Genomic DNA, 18,782 nt, shown 5'->3' on the forward strand with positions numbered 1-18,782 from the left:
CATGAACGATGCCATTTCCCCTGAGAAACAAAACTCACCAGGCCAGGTTCCTGATGTCAGTTTGCAGGAGGCACTTGGCACTGTCAAACCAGACACAGTTGCCTGTGGGGGCACCTTGCATCTGGGAGATATCCTGAACCATGCGGAATTTCAGCAGGCAGCCGGCCACTCCTGGCCACCGGGCCCTGGACACGAACGATGCCATTTCCCCTGAGAAACAAAAGTCACCAGGCCAGGTTCCTGATGTCAGTTTGCAGGAGGCACTTGGCACTGTCAAACCAGACACAGTTGCCTGTGGGGGCACCTTGCATCTGGGAGATATCCTGAAGCATGCGGAATTCCAGCAGGCAGCCGGCCACTCCGGGCCACCGGGCCCTGGACAGGAACGATGCCCTTTCCCCTGAGAAACAAAACTCACCAGGCCAGCTTCCTGATGTCAGTTTGCAGGAGGCACTTGGCACTCTCAAACCAGACACAGTTGCCTGTGGGGGCACCTTGCATCTGGGAGATATCCTGAAGAATGCAGAATTTCAGCAGGCAGCCGGCCACTCCGGGCCACCGGGCCCTGGAAACAAACGATGCCCTTTCCCCTGAGAAACAAAACTCACCAGGCCAGGTTCCTGATGTCAGTTTGCAGGAGGCACTTGGCACTGCCAAACCAGACACAGTTGCCTGTGGGTGCACCTTGCATCTGGGAGATATCCTGAAGCATGCGGAATTTCAGCAGGCAGCCGGCCACTCCGGGCCACCGGGCCCTGGACACAAACGATGCCCTTTCCCCTGAGAAACAAAACTCACCAGGCCAGGTTCCTGATGTCAGTTTGCAGGAGGCACTTGGCACTGTCAAACCAGACACAGTTGCCTGTGGGGGCACCTTGCATCTGGGAGATATCCTGAAGCATGCGGAATTTCAGCAGGCAGCCGGCCACTCCGGGCCACCGGGCCCTGGACACGAACCATGCCCTTTCCCCTGAGAAACAAAACTCACCAGGCCAGGTTCCTGATGACAGTTTGCAGGAGGCACTTGGCACTGTCAAACCAGACACAGTTGCCTGTGGGTGCACCTTGCATCTGGGAGATATCCTGAAGCATACGGAATTTCAGCAGGCAGCCGGCCACTCCGGGCCACCGGGCCCTGGACACGAACCATGCCCTTTCCCCTGAGAAACAAAACTCATCAGGCCAGGTTCCTGATGTCAGTTTGCAGGAGGCACTTGGCACTGTCAAACCAGACACAGTTGCCTGTGGGGGCACCTTGCATCTGGGAGATATCCTGAAGCATGCGGAATTTCAGCAGGCAGCCGGCCACTCGGGGCCACCGGGCCCTGGACACGAACGATGCCCTTTCCCCTGAGAAACAAAACTCACCAGGCCAGGTTCCTGATGTCAGTTTGCAGGAGGCACTTGGCACTCTCAAACCAGACACAGTTGCCTGTGGGGGCACCTTGCATCTGGGAGATATCCTGAAGCATGCGGAATTTCAGCAGGCAGCCGGCCACTCCGGGCCACCGGGCCCTGGACACGAACGATGCCCTTTCCCCTGAGAAACAAAACTCACCAGGCCAGGTTCCTGATGTCAGTTTGCAGGAGGCACTTGGCACTGTCAAACCAGACACAGTTGCCTGTGGGGGCACCTTGCATCTGGGAGATATCCTGAACCATGCGGAATTTCAGCAGGCAGCCGGCCACTCCGGGCCACCGGGCCCTGGACATGAACGATGCCATTTCCCCTGAGAAACAAAACTCACCAGGCCAGGTTCCTGATGTCAGTTTGCAGGAGGCACTTGGCACTGTCAAACCAGACACAGTTGCCTGTGGGGGCACCTTGCATCTGGGAGATATCCTGAACCATGCGGAATTTCAGCAGGCAGCCGGCCACTCCTGGCCACCGGGCCCTGGACACGAACGATGCCATTTCCCCTGAGAAACAAAACTCACCAGGCCAGGTTCCTGATGTCAGTTTGCAGGAGGCACTTGGCACTGTCAAACCAGACACAGTTGCCTGTGGGGGCACCTTGCATCTGGGAGATATCCTGAAGCATGCGGAATTTCAGCAGGCAGCCGGCCACTCCGGGCCACCGGGCCCTGGACAGGAACGATGCCCTTTCCCCTGAGAAACAAAACTCACCAGGCCAGCTTCCTGATGTCAGTTTGCAGGAGGCACTTGGCACTCTCAAACCAGACACAGTTGCCTGTGGGGGCACCTTGCATCTGGGAGATATCCTGAAGCATGCGGAATTTCAGCAGGCAGCCGGCCACTCCGGGCCACCGGGCCCTGGAAACAAACGATGCCCTTTCCCCTGAGAAACAAAACTCACCAGGCCAGGTTCCTGATGTCAGTTTGCAGGAGGCACTTGGCACTGCCAAACCAGACACAGTTGCCTGTGGGTGCACCTTGCATCTGGGAGATATCCTGAAGCATGCGGAATTTCAGCAGGCAGCCGGCCACTCCGGGCCACCGGGCCCTGGACACAAACGATGCCCTTTCCCCTGAGAAACAAAACTCACCAGGCCAGGTTCCTGATGTCAGTTTGCAGGAGGCGCTTGGCACTGTCAAACCAGACACAGTTGCCTGTGGGGGCACCTTGCATCTGGGAGATATCCTGAAGCATGCGGAATTTCAGCAGGCAGCCGGCCACTCCGGGCCACCGGGCCCTGGACACGAACCATGCCCTTTCCCCTGAGAAACAAAACTCACCAGGCCAGGTTCCTGATGACAGTTTGCAGGAGGCACTTGGCACTGTCAAACCAGACACAGTTGCCTGTGGGTGCACCTTGCATCTGGGAGATATCCTGAAGCATGCGGAATTTCAGCAGGCAGCCGGCCACTCCGGGCCACCGGGCCCTGGACACGAACCATGCCCTTTCCCCTGAGAAACAAAACTCATCAGGCCAGGTTCCTGATGTCAGTTTGCAGGAGGCACTTGGCACTGTCAAACCAGACACAGTTGCCTGTGGGGGCACCTTGCATCTGGGAGATATCCTGAAGCATGCGGAATTTCAGCAGGCAGCCGGCCACTCCGGGCCACCGGGCCCTGGACATGAACGATGCCATTTCCCCTGAGAAACAAAACTCACCAGGCCAGGTTCCTGATGTCAGTTTGCAGGAGGCACTTGGCACTGTCAAACCAGACACAGTTTCCTGTGGGGGCACCTTGCATCTGGGAGATATCCTGAAGCATACGGAATTTCAGCAGGCAGCCGGCCACTCCGGGCCACCGGGCCCTGGACATGAACGATGCCATTTCCCCTGAGAAACAAAAGTCACCAGGCCAGGTTCCTGATGTCAGTTTGCAGGAGGCACTTGGCACTGCCAAACCAGACACAGTTGCCTGTGGGGGCACCTTGCATCTGGGAGATATCCTGAAGCATGCGGAATTTCAGCAGGCAGCCGGCCACTCCGGGCCACCGGGCCCTGGACACGAACGATGCCCTTTCCCCTGAGAAACAAAAGTCACCAGGCCAGGTTCCTGATGTCAGTTTGCAGGAGGCACTTGGCACTGTCAAACCAGACACAGTTGCCTGTGGGGGCACCTTGCATCTGGGAGATATCCTGAAGAATGCGGAATTTCAGCAGGCAGCCGGCCACTCCGGGCCACCGGGCCCAAGACAAGAACGATGCCCTTTCCCCTGAGAAACAAAACTCACCAGGCCAGGTTCCTGATGTCAGTTTGCAGGAGGCACTTGGCACTGTCAAACCAGACACAGTTGTCTGTGGGGGCAACTTGCATCTGGGAGATATCCTGAAGCATGCGGATTTCCAGCAGACAGCCGGCCACTCCGGGCCACCGGGCCCTGGACACAAACGATGCCCTTTCCCCTGAGAAACAAAACTCACCAGGCCAGGTTCCTGATGTCAGTTTGCAGGAGGCACTTGGCACTGTCAAACCAGACACAGTTGCCTGTGGGTGCACGTTGCATCTGGGAGATATCCTGAACCATGCGGAATTTCAGCAGGCAGCCGGCCACTCCGGGCCACCGGGCCGTGGACACGAACCATGCCCTTTCCCCTGAGAAACAAAACTCACCAGGCCAGGTTCCTGATGTCAGTTTGCAGGAGGCACTTGGCACTGTCAAACCAGACACAGTTGCCTGTGGGGGCACCTTGCATCTGGGAGATATCCTGAACCATGCGGAATTTCAGCAGGCAGCCGGCCACTCCGGGCCACCGGGCCCTGGACACGAACGATGGCCTTTGCCCTGAGAAACAAAACTCACCAGGCCAGGTTCCTGATGTCAGTTTGCAGGAGGCACTTGGCACTGTCAAACCAGACACAGTTGCCTGTGGGGGCACCTTGCATCTGGGAGATATCCTGAAGCATGCGGAATTTCAGCAGGCAGCCGGCCACTCGGGGCCACCGGGCCCTGGACACGAACGATGCCCTTTCCCCTGAGAAACAAAACTCACCAGGCCAGGTTCCTGATGTCAGTTTGCAGGAGGCACTTGGCACTCTCAAACCAGACACAGTTGCCTGTGGGGGCACCTTGCATCTGGGAGATATCCTGAAGCATGCGGAATTTCAGCAGGCAGCCGGCCACTCCGGGCCACCGGGCCCTGGACACGAACGATGCCCTTTCCCCTGAGAAACAAAACTCACCAGGCCAGGTTCCTGATGTCAGTTTGCAGGAGGCACTTGGCACTGTCAAACCAGACACAGTTGCCTGTGGGGGCACCTTGCATCTGGGAGATATCCTGAACCATGCGGAATTTCAGCAGGCAGCCGGCCACTCCGGGCCACCGGGCCCTGGACATGAACGATGCCATTTCCCCTGAGAAACAAAACTCACCAGGCCAGGTTCCTGATGTCAGTTTGCAGGAGGCACTTGGCACTGTCAAACCAGACACAGTTGCCTGTGGGGGCACCTTGCATCTGGGAGATATCCTGAAGCATGCGGAATTTCAGCAGGCAGCCGGCCACTCCTGGCCACCGGGCCCTGGACACGAACGATGCCATTTCCCCTGAGAAACAAAACTCACCAGGCCAGGTTCCTGATGTCAGTTTGCAGGAGGCACTTGGCACTGTCAAACCAGACACAGTTGCCTGTGGGGGCACCTTGCATCTGGGAGATATCCTGAAGCATGCGGAATTCCAGCAGGCAGCCGGCCACTCCGGGCCACCGGGCCCTGGACAGGAACGATGCCCTTTCCCCTGAGAAACAAAACTCACCAGGCCAGCTTCCTGATGTCAGTTTGCAGGAGGCACTTGGCACTCTCAAACCAGACACAGTTGCCTGTGGGGGCACCTTGCATCTGGGAGATATCCTGAAGAATGCGGAATTTCAGCAGGCAGCCGGCCACTCCGGGCCACCGGGCCCTGGAAACAAACGATGCCCTTTCCCCTGAGAAACAAAACTCACCAGGCCAGGTTCCTGATGTCAGTTTGCAGGAGGCACTTGGCACTGCCAAACCAGACACAGTTGCCTGTGGGTGCACCTTGCATCTGGGAGATATCCTGAAGCATGCGGAATTTCAGCAGGCAGCCGGCCACTCCGGGCCACCGGGCCCTGGACACAAACGATGCCCTTTCCCCTGAGAAACAAAACTCACCAGGCCAGGTTCCTGATGTCAGTTTGCAGGAGGCACTTGGCACTGTCAAACCAGACACAGTTGCCTGTGGGGGCACCTTGCATCTGGGAGATATCCTGAAGCATGCGGAATTTCAGCAGGCAGCCGGCCACTCCGGGCCACCGGGCCCTGGACACGAACCATGCCCTTTCCCCTGAGAAACAAAACTCACCAGGCCAGGTTCCTGATGACAGTTTGCAGGAGGCACTTGGCACTGTCAAACCAGACACAGTTGCCTGTGGGTGCACCTTGCATCTGGGAGATATCCTGAAGCATGCGGAATTTCAGCAGGCAGACGGCCACTCCGGGCCACCGGGCCCTGGACACGAACCATGCCCTTTCCCCTGAGAAACAAAACTCATCAGGCCAGGTTCCTGATGTCAGTTTGCAGGAGGCACTTGGCACTGTCAAACCAGACACAGTTGCCTGTGGGGGCACCTTGCATCTGGGAGATATCCTGAAGCATGCGGAATTTCAGCAGGCAGCCGGCCACTCCGGGCCACCGGGCCCTGGACATGAACGATGCCATTTCCCCTGAGAAACAAAACTCACCAGGCCAGGTTCCTGATGTCAGTTTGCAGGAGGCACTTGGCACTGTCAAACCAGACACAGTTTCCTGTGGGGGCACCTTGCATCTGGGAGATATCCTGAAGCATACGGAATTTCAGCAGGCAGCCGGCCACTCCGGGCCACCGGGCCCAAGACACGAACGATGCCCTTTCCCCTGAGAAACAAAACTCACCAGGCCAGGTTCCTGATGTCAGTTTGCAGGAGGCACTTGGCACTGTCAAACCAGACACAGTTGCCTGTGGGGGCACCTTGCATCTGGGAGATATCCTGAAGCATGCGGAATTCCAGCAGACAGCCGGCCACTCCGGGCCACCGGGCCCTGGACACAAACGATGCCCTTTCCCCTGAGAAACAAAACTCACCAGGCCAGGTTCCTGATGTCAGTTTGCAGGAGGCACTTGGCACTGTCAAACCAGACACAGTTGCCTGTGGGGGCACCTTGCATCTGGGAGATATCCTGAACCATGCGGAATTTCAGCAGGCAGCCGGCCACTCCGGGCCACCGAGCCCTGGACACGAACGATGCCCTTTCCCCTGAGAAACAAAAGTCACCAGGCCAGGTTCCTGATGTCAGTTTGCAGGAGGCACTTGGCACTCTCAAACCAGACACAGTTGCCTGTGGGGGGCACCTTGCATCTGGGAGATATCCTGAAGCATGCGGAATTTCAGCAGGCAGCCGGCCACTCCGGGCCACCGAGCCCTGGACACGAACGATGCCCTTTCCCCTGACAAACAAAACTCACCAGGCCAGGTTCCTGATGACAGTTTGCAGGAGGCACTTGGCACTGTCAAACCAGACACAGTTGCCTGTGGGTGCACCTTGCATCTGGGAGATATCCTGAACCATGCAGAATTTCAGCAGGCAGCCGGCCACTCCGGGCCACCGGGCCGTGGACACGAACCATGGCCTTTCCCCTGAGAAACAAAAGTCACCAGGCCAGGTTCCTGATGTCAGTTTGCAGGAGGCACTTGGCACTGCCAAACCAGACACAGTTGCCTGTGGGGGCACCTTGCATCTGGGAGATATCCTGAAGCATGCGGAATTTCAGCAGGCAGCCGGCCACTCCGGGCCACCGGGCCCTGGACACAAACGATGCCCTTTCCCCTGAGAAACAAAAGTCACCAGGCCAGGTTCCTGATGTCAGTTTGCAGGAGGCACTTGGCACTGTCAAACCAGACACAGTTGCCTGTGGGGGCACCTTGCATCTGGGAGATATCCTGAAGCATGCAGAATTTCAGCAGGCAGCCGGCCACTCCGGGCCACCGGGCCCTGGACATGAACGATGCCATTTCCCCTGAGAAACAAAAGTCACCAGGCCAGGTTCCTGATGTCAGTTTGCAGGAGGCACTTGGCACTGCCAAACCAGACACAGTTGCCTGTGGGGGCACCTTGCATCTGGGAGATATCCTGAAGCATGCGGAATTTCAGCAGGCAGCCGGCCACTCCGGGCCACCGGGCCCTGGACACGAACGATGCCCTTTCCCCTGAGAAACAAAAGTCACCAGGCCAGGTTCCTGATGTCAGTTTGCAGGAGGCACTTGGCACTGTCAAACCAGACACAGTTGCCTGTGGGGGCACCTTGCATCTGGGAGATATCCTGAACCATGCGGAATTTCAGCAGGCAGCCGGCCACTCCGGGCCACCGGGCCCAAGACAAGAACGATGCCCTTTCCCCTGAGAAACAAAACTCACCAGGCCAGGTTCCTGATGTCAGTTTGCAGGAGGCACTTGGCACTGTCAAACCAGACACAGTTGTCTGTGGGGGCAACTTGCATCTGGGAGATATCCTGAAGCATGCGGAATTCCAGCAGACAGCCGGCCACTCCGGGCCACCGGGCCCTGGACACAAACGATGCCCTTTCCCCTGAGAAACAAAACTCACCAGGCCAGGTTCCTGATGACAGTTTGCAGGAGGCACTTGGCACTGTCAAACCAGACACAGTTGCCTGTGGGGGCACCTTGCATCTGGGAGATATCCTGAACCATGCGGAATTTCACCAGGCAGCCGGCCACTCCGGGCCACCGGGCCCTGGACATGAACGATGCCATTTCCCCTGAGAAACAAAACTCACCAGGCCAGGTTCCTGATGTCAGTTTGCAGGAGGCACTTGGCACTGTCAAACCAGACACAGTTGCCTGTGGGGGCACCTTGCATCTGGGAGATATCCTGAAGAATGCAGAATTTCAGCAGGCAGCCGGCCACTCCGGGCCACCGGGCCGTGGACACGAACCATGGCCTTTCCCCTGAGAAACAAAACTCACCAGGCCAGGTTCCTGATGTCAGTTTGCAGGAGGCACTTGGCACTGCCAAACCAGACACAGTTGCCTGTGGGGGCACCTTGCATCTGGGAGATATCCTGAAGCATGCGGAATTTCAGCAGGCAGCCGGCCACTCCGGGCCACCGGGCCCTGGACACGAACGATGCCCTTTCCCCTGAGAAACAAAACTCACCAGGCCAGGTTCCTGATGTCAGTTTGCAGGAGGCACTTGGCACTGTCAAACCAGACACAGTTGCCTGTGGGGGCACCTTGCATCTGGGAGATATCCTGAAGCATGCAGAATTCCAGCAGGCAGCCGGCCACTCCGGGCCACCGGGCCCTGGACATGAACGATGCCATTTCCCCTGAGAAACAAAACTCACCAGGCCAGGTTCCTGATGTCAGTTTGCAGGAGGCACTTGGCACTGTCAAACCAGACACAGTTGCCTGTGGGGGCACCTTGCATCTGGGAGATATCCTGAAGCATACGGAATTTCAGCAGGCAGCCGGCCACTCCGGGCCACCGGGCCCTGGACACGAACGATGCCCTTTCCCCTGAGAAACAAAACTCACCAGGCCAGGTTCCTGATGTCAGTTTGCAGGAGGCACTTGGCACTGTCAAACCAGACACAGTTGTCTGTGGGGGCACCTTGCATCTGGGAGATATCCTGAAGCATGCGGAATTCCAGCAGGCAGCCGGCCACTCCGGGCCACCGGGCCCTGGACACGAACGATGCCCTTTCCCCTGAGAAACAAAAGTCACCAGGCCAGGTTCCTGATGTCAGTTTGCAGGAGGCACTTGGCACTCTCAAACCAGACACAGTTGCCTGTGGGGGCACCTTGCATCTGGGAGATATCCTGAAGAATGCGGAATTTCAGCAGGCAGCCGGCCACTCCGGGCCACCGGGCCCAAGACACAAACGATGCCCTTTCCCCTGAGAAACAAAACTCACCAGGCCAGGTTCCTGATGTCAGTTTGCAGGAGGCACTTGGCACTGTCAAACCAGACACAGTTGCCTGTGGGGGCACCTTGCATCTGGGAGATATCCTGAAGCATGCGGAATTTCAGCAGGCAGCCGGCCACTCCGGGCCACCGGGCCCTGGACACAAACGATGCCCTTTCCCCTGAGAAACAAAACTCACCAGGCCAGGTTCCTGATGTCAGTTTGCAGGAGGCACTTGGCACTGTCAAACCAGACACAGTTGCCTGTGGGGGCACCTTGCATCTGGGAGATATCCTGAAGCATGCGGAATTTCAGCAGGCAGCCGGCCACTCCGGGCCACCGAGCCCTGGACACGAACGATGCCCTTTCCCCTGAGAAACAAAACTCACCAGGCCAGGTTCCTGATGTCAGTTTGCAGGAGGCACTTGGCACTCTCAAACCAGACACAGTTGCCTGTGGGGGGCACCTTGCATCTGGGAGATATCCTGAAGCATGCGGAATTTCAGCAGGCAGCCGGCCACTCCGGGCCACCGGGCCCTGGACACGAACGATGCCCTTTCCCCTGAGAAACAAAAGTCACCAGGCCAGGTTCCTGATCTCAGTTTGCAGGAGTCACTTGGCACTCTCAAACCAGACACAGTTGCCTGTGGGTGCACCTTGCATCTGGGAGATATCCTGAACCATGCAGAATTTCAGCAGGCAGCCGGCCACTCCGGGCCACCGGGCCCTGGACACGAACGATGGCCTTTGCCCTGAGAAACAAAACTCACCAGGCCAGGTTCCTGATGTCAGTTTGCAGGAGGCACTTGGCACTGTCAAACCAGACACAGTTGCGTGTGGGGGCACCTTGCATCTGGGAGATATCCTGAAGCATGCGGAATTTCAGCAGGCAGCCGGCCACTCCGGGCCACCGGGCCCTGGACACGAACCATGCCCTTTCCCCTGAGAAACAAAATTCACCAGGCCAGGTTCCTGATGTCAGTTTGCAGGAGGCACTTGGCACTGTCAAACCAGACACAGTTGCCTGTGGGGGCACCTTGCATCTGGGAGATATCCTGAAGCATGCGGAATTTCAGCAGGCAGCCAGCCACTCCGGGCCACCGGGCCCTGGACATGAACGATGCCATTTCCCCTGAGAAACAAAACTCACCAGGCCAGGTTCCTGATGTCAGTTTGCAGGAGGCACTTGGCACTGTCAAACCAGACACAGTTGCCTGTGGGGGCACCTTGCATCTGGGAGATATCCTGAAGCATACGGAATTTCAGCAGGCAGCCGGCCACTCCGGGCCACCGGGCCCTGGACACGAACGATGGCCTTTGCCCTGAGAAACAAAACTCACCAGGCCAGGTTCCTGATGTCAGTTTGCAGGAGACACTTGGCACTGTCAAACCAGACACAGTTGTCTGTGGGGGCACCTTGCATCTGGGAGATATCCTGAAGCCTGTGGAATTCCAGCAGGCAGCCGGCCACTCCGGGCCACCGGGCCCTGGACACAAAAGATGCCCTTTCCCCTGAGAAACAAAACTCACCAGGCCAGGTTCCTGATGTCAGTTTGCAGGAGGCACTTGGCACTGTCAAACCAGACACAGTTGCCTGTGGGTGCACGTTGCATCTGGGAGATATCCTGAACCATGCGGAATTTCAGCAGGCAGCCGGCCACTCCGGGCCACCGGGCCGTGGACACGAACCATGCCCTTTCCCCTGAGAAACAAAACTCACCAGGCCAGGTTCCTGATGTCAGTTTGCAGGAGGCACTTGGCACTGTCAAACCAGACACAGTTGCCTGTGGGGGCACCTTGCATCTGGGAGATATCCTGAACCATGCGGAATTTCAGCAGGCAGCCGGCCACTCCGGGCCACCGGGCCCTGGACACGAACGATGGCCTTTGCCCTGAGAAACAAAACTCACCAGGCCAGGTTCCTGATGTCAGCTTGCAGGAGGCACTTGGCACTGTCAAACCAGACACAGTTGCCTGTGGGGGCACCTTGCATCTGGGAGATATCCTGAAGCATGCGGAATTTCAGCAGGCAGCCGGCCACTCGGGGCCACCGGGCCCTGGACACGAACGATGCCCTTTCCCCTGAGAAACAAAACTCACCAGGCCAGGTTCCTGATGTCAGTTTGCAGGAGGCACTTGGCACTCTCAAACCAGACACAGTTGTCTGTGGGGGCACCTTGCATCTGGGAGATATCCTGAACCATGCGGAATTTCAGCAGGCAGCCGGCCACTCCGGGCCACCGGGCCCTGGACACGAACCATGCCCTTTCCCCTGAGAAACAAAACTCACCAGGCCAGGTTCCTAATGACAGTTTGCAGGATTCACTTGGCACTGTCAAACCAGACACAGTTGCCTGTGGGTGCACCTTGCATCTGGGAGATATCCTGAAGCATGCGGAATTTCAGCAGGCAGCCGGCCACTCCGGGCCACCGGGACCTGGACACAAACGATGCCCTTTCCCCTGAGAAACAAAAGTCACCAGGCCAGGTTCCTGATGTCAGTTTGCAGGAGGCACTTGGCACTGTCAAACCAGACACAGTTGCCTGTGGGGGCACCTTGCATCTGGGAGATATCCTGAACCATGCGGAATTTCAGCAGGCAGCCGGCCACTCCGGGCCACCGGGCCCTGGACATGAACGATGCCATTTCCCCTGAGAAACAAAACTCACCAGGCCAGGTTCCTGATGTCAGTTTGCAGGAGGCACTTGGCACTGTCAAACCAGACACAGTTGTCTGTGGGGGCACCTTGCATCTGGGAGATATCCTGAAGCATACGGAATTTCAGCAGGCAGCCGGCCACTCCGGGCCACCGGGCCCAAGACACGAACGATGCCCTTTCCCCTGAGAAACAAAACTCACCAGGCCAGGTTCCTGATGTCAGTTTGCAGGAGGCACTTGGCACTCTCAAACCAGACACAGTTGTCTGTGGGGGCACCTTGCATCTGGGAGATATCCTGAAGCATGCGGAATTCCAGCAGGCAGCCGGCCACTCCGGGCCACCGGGCCCTGGACATGAACGATGCCCTTTCCCCTGAGAAACAAAAGTCACCAGGCCAGGTTCCTGATGTCAGTTTGCAGGAGGCACTTGGCACTGTCAAACCAGACACAGTTGCCTGTGGGGGCACCTTGCATCTGGGAGATATCCTGAACCATGCGGAATTTCAGCAGGCAGCCGGCCACTCCGGGCCACCGGGCCCTGGACATGAACGATGCCATTTCCCCTGAGAAACAAAACTCACCAGGCCAGGTTCCTGATGTCAGTTTGCAGGAGGCACTTGGCACTGTCAAACCAGACACAGTTTCCTGTGGGGGCACCTTGCATCTGGGAGATATCCTGAAGCATACGGAATTTCAGCAGGCAGCCGGCCACTCCGGGCCACCGGGCCCAAGACACGAACGATGCCCTTTCCCCTGAGAAACAAAACTCACCAGGCCAGGTTCCTGATGTCAGTTTGCAGGAGGCACTTGGCACTGTCAAACCAGACACAGTTGTCTGTGGGGGCACCTTGCATCTGGGAGATATCCTGAAGCATGCGGAATTCCAGCAGGCAGCCGGCCACTCCGGGCCACCGGGCCCTGGACACGAACGATGCCCTTTCCCCTGAGAAACAAAACTCACCAGGCCAGGTTCCTGATGTCAGTTTGCAGGAGGCACTTGGCACTGTCAAACCAGACACAGTTGCCTGTGGGGGCACCTTGCATCTGGGAGATATCCAGAACCATGCGGAATTTCAGCAGGCAGCCGGCCACTCCGGGCCACCGGGCCCTGGACACGAACGATGCCCTTTCCCCTGAGAAACAAAAGTCACCAGGCCAGGTTCCTGATGTCAGTTTGCAGGAGGCACTTGGCACTGCCAAACCAGACACAGTTGCCTGTGGGGGGCACCTTGCATCTGGGAGATATCCTGAAGCATGCGGAATTTCAGCAGGCAGCCTGCCACTCCGGGCCACCGGGCCCTGGACACGAACCATGCCCTTTCCCCTGACAAACAAAACTCACCAGGCCAGGTTCCTGATGACAGTTTGCAGGAGGCACTTGGCACTGTCAAACCAGACACAGTTGCCTGTGGGTGCACCTTGCATCTGGGAGATATCCTGAACCATGCAGAATTTCAGCAGGCAGCCGGCCACTCCGGGCCACCGGGCCGTGGACACGAAACATGGCCTTTCCCCTGAGAAACAAAACTCACCAGGCCAGGTTCCTGATGTCAGTTTGCAGGAGGCACTTGGCACTGTCAAACCAGACACAGTTGCCTGTGGGGGCACCTTGCATCTGGGAGATATCCTGAAGCATACGGAATTTCAGCAGGCAGCCGGCCACTCCGGGCCACCGGGCCCTGGACACGAACGATGCCCTTTCCCCTGAGAAACAAAACTCACCAGGCCAGGTTCCTGATGTCAGTTTGCAGGAGGCACTTGGCACTGTCAAACCAGACACAGTTGCCTGTGGGGGCACCTTGCATCTGGGAGATATCCTGAAGCATGCGGAATTCCAGCAGGCAGCCTGCCACTCCGGGCCACCGGGCCCTGGACACGAACGATGCCCTTTCCCCTGAGAAACAAAAGTCACCAGGCCAGGTTCCTGATGTCAGTTTGCAGGAGGCACTTGGCACTCTCAAACCAGACACAGTTGCCTGTGGGGGCACCTTGCATCTGGGAGATATCCTGAAGAATGCGGAATTTCAGCAGGCAGCCGGCCACTCCGGGCCACCGGGCCCAAGACACGAACGATGCCCTTTCCCCTGAGAAACAAAACTCACCAGGCCAGGTTCCTGATGTCAGTTTGCAGGAGGCACTTGGCACTGTCAAACCAGACACCGTTGTCTGTGGGGGCAACTTGCATCTGGGAGATATCCTGAAGCATGCGGAATTCCAGCAGGCAGCCGGCCACTCCGGGCCACCGGGCCCTGGACACAAACGATGCCCTTTCCCCTGAGAAACAAAACTCACCAGGCCAGGTTCCTGATGTCAGTTTGCAGGAGGCACTTGGCACTGTCAAACCAGACACAGTTGCCTGTGGGGGCACCTTGCATCTGGGAGATATCCTGAAGCATGCGGAATTTCAGCAGGCAGCCGGCCACTTCGGGCCACCGGGCCCTGGACACGAACCATGCCCTTTCCCCTGAGAAACAAAACTCACCAGGCCAGGTTCCTGATGACAGTTTGCAGGAGGCACTTGGCACTGTCAAACCAGACACAGTTGCCTGTGGGTGCACCTTGCATCTGGGAGATATCCTGAACCATGCGGACTTTCAGCAGGCAGCCGGCCACTCCGGGCCACCGGGCCCAAGACACGAACCATGCCCTTTCCCCTGAGAAACAAAACTCACCAGGCCAGGTTCCTGATGTCAGTTTGCAGGAGGCACTTGGCACTGTCAAACCAGACACAGTTGCCTGTGGGGGCACCTTGCATCTGGGAGATATCCTGAAGCATGCGGAATTTCAGCAGGCAGCCGGCCACTCCGGGCCACCGGGCCCTGGACACGAACGATGCCCTTTCCCCTGAGAAACAAAACTCACCAGGCCAGGTTCCTGATGTCAGTTTGCAGGAGGCACTTGGCACTGTCAAACCAGACACAGTTGCCTGTGGGGGCACCTTGCATCTGGGAGATATCCTGAAGCATGCGGAATTTCAGCAGGCAGCCGGCCACTCCGGGCCACCGAGCCCTGGACACGAACGATGCCCTTTCCCCTGAGAAACAAAAGTCACCAGGCCAGGTTCCTGATGTCAGTTTGCAGGAGGCACTTGGCACTCTCAAACCAGACACAGTTGCCTGTGGGGGGCACCTTGCATCTGGGAGATATCCTGAAGCATGCGGAATTTCAGCAGGCAGCCGGCCACCCCGGGCCACCGGGCCCTGGACACGAACGATGCCCTTTCCCCTGAGAAACAAAAGTCACCAGGCCAGGTTCCTGATGTCAGTTTGCAGGAGGCACTTGGCACTGTCAAACCAGACACAGTTGCCTGTGGGTGCACCTTGCATCTGGGAGATATCCTGAACCATGCAGAATTTCAGCAGGCAGCCGGCCACTCCGGGCCACCGGGCCCTGGACACGAACGATGGCCTTTGCCCTGAGAAACAAAACTCACCAGGCCAGGTTCCTGATGTCAGTTTGCAGGAGGCACTTGGCACTCTCAAACCAGACACAGTTGCCTGTGGGGGCACCTTGCATCTGGGAGATATCCTGAAGCATGCGGAATTTCAGCAGGCAGCCGGCCACTCCGGGCCACCGAGCCCTGGACACGAACGATGCCCTTTCCCCTGAGAAACAAAAGTCACCAGGCCAGGTTCCTGATGTCAGTTTGCAGGAGGCACTTGGCACTCTCAAACCAGACACAGTTGCCTGTGGGGGGCACCTTGCATCTGGGAGATATCCTGAAGCATGCGGAATTTCAGCAGGCAGCCGGCCACCCCGGGCCACCGGGCCCTGGACACGAACGATGCCCTTTCCCCTGAGAAACAAAAGTCACCAGGCCAGGTTCCTGATGTCAGTTTGCAGGAGGCACTTGGCACTGTCAAACCAGACACAGTTGCCTGTGGGTGCACCTTGCATCTGGGAGATATCCTGAACCATGCAGAATTTCAGCAGGCAGCCGGCCACTCCGGGCCACCGGGCCCTGGACACGAACGATGGCCTTTGCCCTGAGAAACAAAACTCACCAGGCCAGGTTCCTGATGTCAGTTTGCACTAGGCACTTGGCACTCTCAAACCAGACACAGTTGCCTGTGGGGGCACCTTGCATCTGGGAGATATCCTGAAGCATGCGGAATTTCAGCAGGCAGCCGGCCAGTCCGGGCCACCGGGCCCTGGACACGAACCATGCCCTTTCCCCTGAGAAACAAAATTCACCAGGCCAGGTTCCTGATGTCAGTTTGCAGGAGGCACTTGGCACTGTCAAACCAGACACAGTTGCCTGTGGGGGCACCTTGCATCTGGGAGATATCCTGAAGCATACGGAATTTCAGCAGGCAGCCGGCCACTCCGGGCCACCGGGCCCTGGACACGAACGATGGCCTTTGCCCTGAGAAACAAAACTCACCAGGCCAGGTTCCTGATGTCAGTTTGCAGGAGACACTTGGCACTGTCAAACCAGACACAGTTGTCTGTGGGGGCACCTTGCATCTGGGAGATATCCTGAAGCCTGCGGAATTCCAGCAGGCAGCCGGCCACTCCGGGCCACCGGGCCCTGGACACAAAAGATGCCCTTTCCCCTGAGAAACAAAACTCACCAGGCCAGGTTCCTGATGTCAGTTTGCAGGAGGCACTTGGCACTGTCAAACCAGACACAGTTGCCTGTGGGTGCACGTTGCATCTGGGAGATATCCTGAACCATGCGGAATTTCAGCAGGCAGCCGGCCACTCCGGGCCACCGGGCCGTGGCCACGAACCAAGCCCTTTCCCCTGAGAAACAAAACTCACCAGGCCAGGTTCCTGATGTCAGTTTGCAGGAGGCACTTGGCACTGTCAAACCAGCCACAGTTGCCTGTGGGGGCACCTTGCATCTGGGAGATATCCTGAACCATGCGGAATTTCAGCAGGCAGCCGGCCACTCCGGGCCACCGGGCCCTGGACACGAACGATGGCCTTTGCCCTGAGAAACAAAACTCACCAGGCCAGGTTCCTGATGTCAGTTTGCAGGAGGCACTTGGCACTCTCAAACCAGACACAGTTGCCTGTGGGGGCACCTTGCATCTGGGAGATATCCTGAAGCATGCGGAATTCCAGCAGGCAGCCGGCCACTCCGGGCCACCGGGCCCTGGACACGAACGATGCCCTTTCCCCTGAGAAACAAAACTCACCAGGCCAGGTTCCTGATGTCAGTTTGCAGGAGGCACTTGGCACTCTCAAACCAGACACAGTTGCCTTTGGGGGCACCTTGCATCTGGGAGATATCCTGAACCATGCGGAATTTCAGCAGGCAGCCGGCCACTCCGGGCCACCGGGCCCTGGACACGAACGATGCCATTTCCCCTGAGAAACAAAACTCACCAGGCCAGGTTCCTGATGTCAGTTTGCAGGAGGCACTTGGCACTGTCAAACCAGACACAGTTGTCTGTGGGTGCACCTTGCATCTGGGAGATATCCTGAAGCATGCGGAATTCCAGCAGGCAGCCGGCCACTCCGGGCCACCGGGCCCTGGACAGGAACGATGCCCTTTCCCCTGAGAAACAAAACTCACCAGGCCAGCTTCCTGATCTCAGTTTGCAGGAGGCACTTGGCACTGTCAAACCAGACACAGTTGCCTGTGGGGGCACCTTGCATCTGGGAGATATCCTGAAGAATGCGGAATTTCAGCAGGCAGCCGGCCACTCCGGGCCACCGGGCCCTGGACATGAACGATGCCATTTCCCCTGAGAAACAAAACTCACCAGGCCAGGTTCCTGATGTCAGTTTGCAGGAGGCACTTGGCACTCTCAAACCAGACACAGTTTCCTGTGGGGGCACCTTGCATCTGGGAGATATCCTGAAGCATACGGAATTTCAGCAGGCAGCCGGCCACTCCGGGCCACCGGGCCGTGGACACGAACGATGCCCTTTCCCCTGAGAAACAAAACTCACCAGGCCAGGTTCCTGATGTCAGTTTGCAGGAGGCACTTGGCACTGCCAAACCAGACACAGTTGCCTGTGGGGGCACCTTGCATCTGGGAGATATCCTGAAGCATGCGGAATTTCAGCAGGCAGCCGGCCACTCCGGGCCACCGGGCCCTGGACACGAACGATGCCCTTTCCCCTGAGAAACAAAACTCACCAGGCCAGGTTCCTGATGTCAGTTTGCAGGAGGCACTTGGCACTGTCAAACCAGACACAGTTGCCTGTGGGGGCACCTTGCATCTGGGAGATATCCTGAAGCATGCAGAATTTCAGCAGGCAGCCGGCCACTCCGGGCCACCGGGCCCTGGACATGAACGATGCCATTTCCCCTGAGAAACAAAACTCACCAGGCCAGGTTCCTGATGTCAGTTTGCAGGAGGCACTTGGCACTGTCAAACCAGACACAGTTGCCTGTGGGGGCACCTTGCATCTGGGAGATATCCTGAAGCATACGGAATTTCAGCAGGCAGCCGGCCACTCCGGGCCACCGGGCCCAAGACATGAACGATGCCCTTTCCCCTGAGAAACAAAACTCACCAGGCCAGGTTCCTGATGTCAGTTTGCAGGAGGCACTTGGCACTGTCAAACCAGACACAGTTGTCTGTGGGGGCACCTTGCATCTGGGAGATATCCTGAAGCATGCGGAATTCCAGCAGGCAGCCTGCCACTCCGGGCCACCGGGCCCTGGACACGAAGGATGCCCTTTCCCCTGAGAAACAAAACTCACCAGGCCAGGTTCCTGATGTCAGTTTGCAGGAGGCACTTGGCACTCTCAAACCAGACACAGTTGCCTGTGGGGGCACCTTGCATCTGGGAGATATCCTGAAGCATGCGGAATTTCAGCAG

Source organism: Passer domesticus, chromosome 4, assembly GCF_036417665.1.
Source record: "Passer domesticus isolate bPasDom1 chromosome 4, bPasDom1.hap1, whole genome shotgun sequence".
In the NCBI taxonomy this organism is placed as follows: domain Eukaryota; kingdom Metazoa; phylum Chordata; class Aves; order Passeriformes; family Passeridae; genus Passer; species Passer domesticus.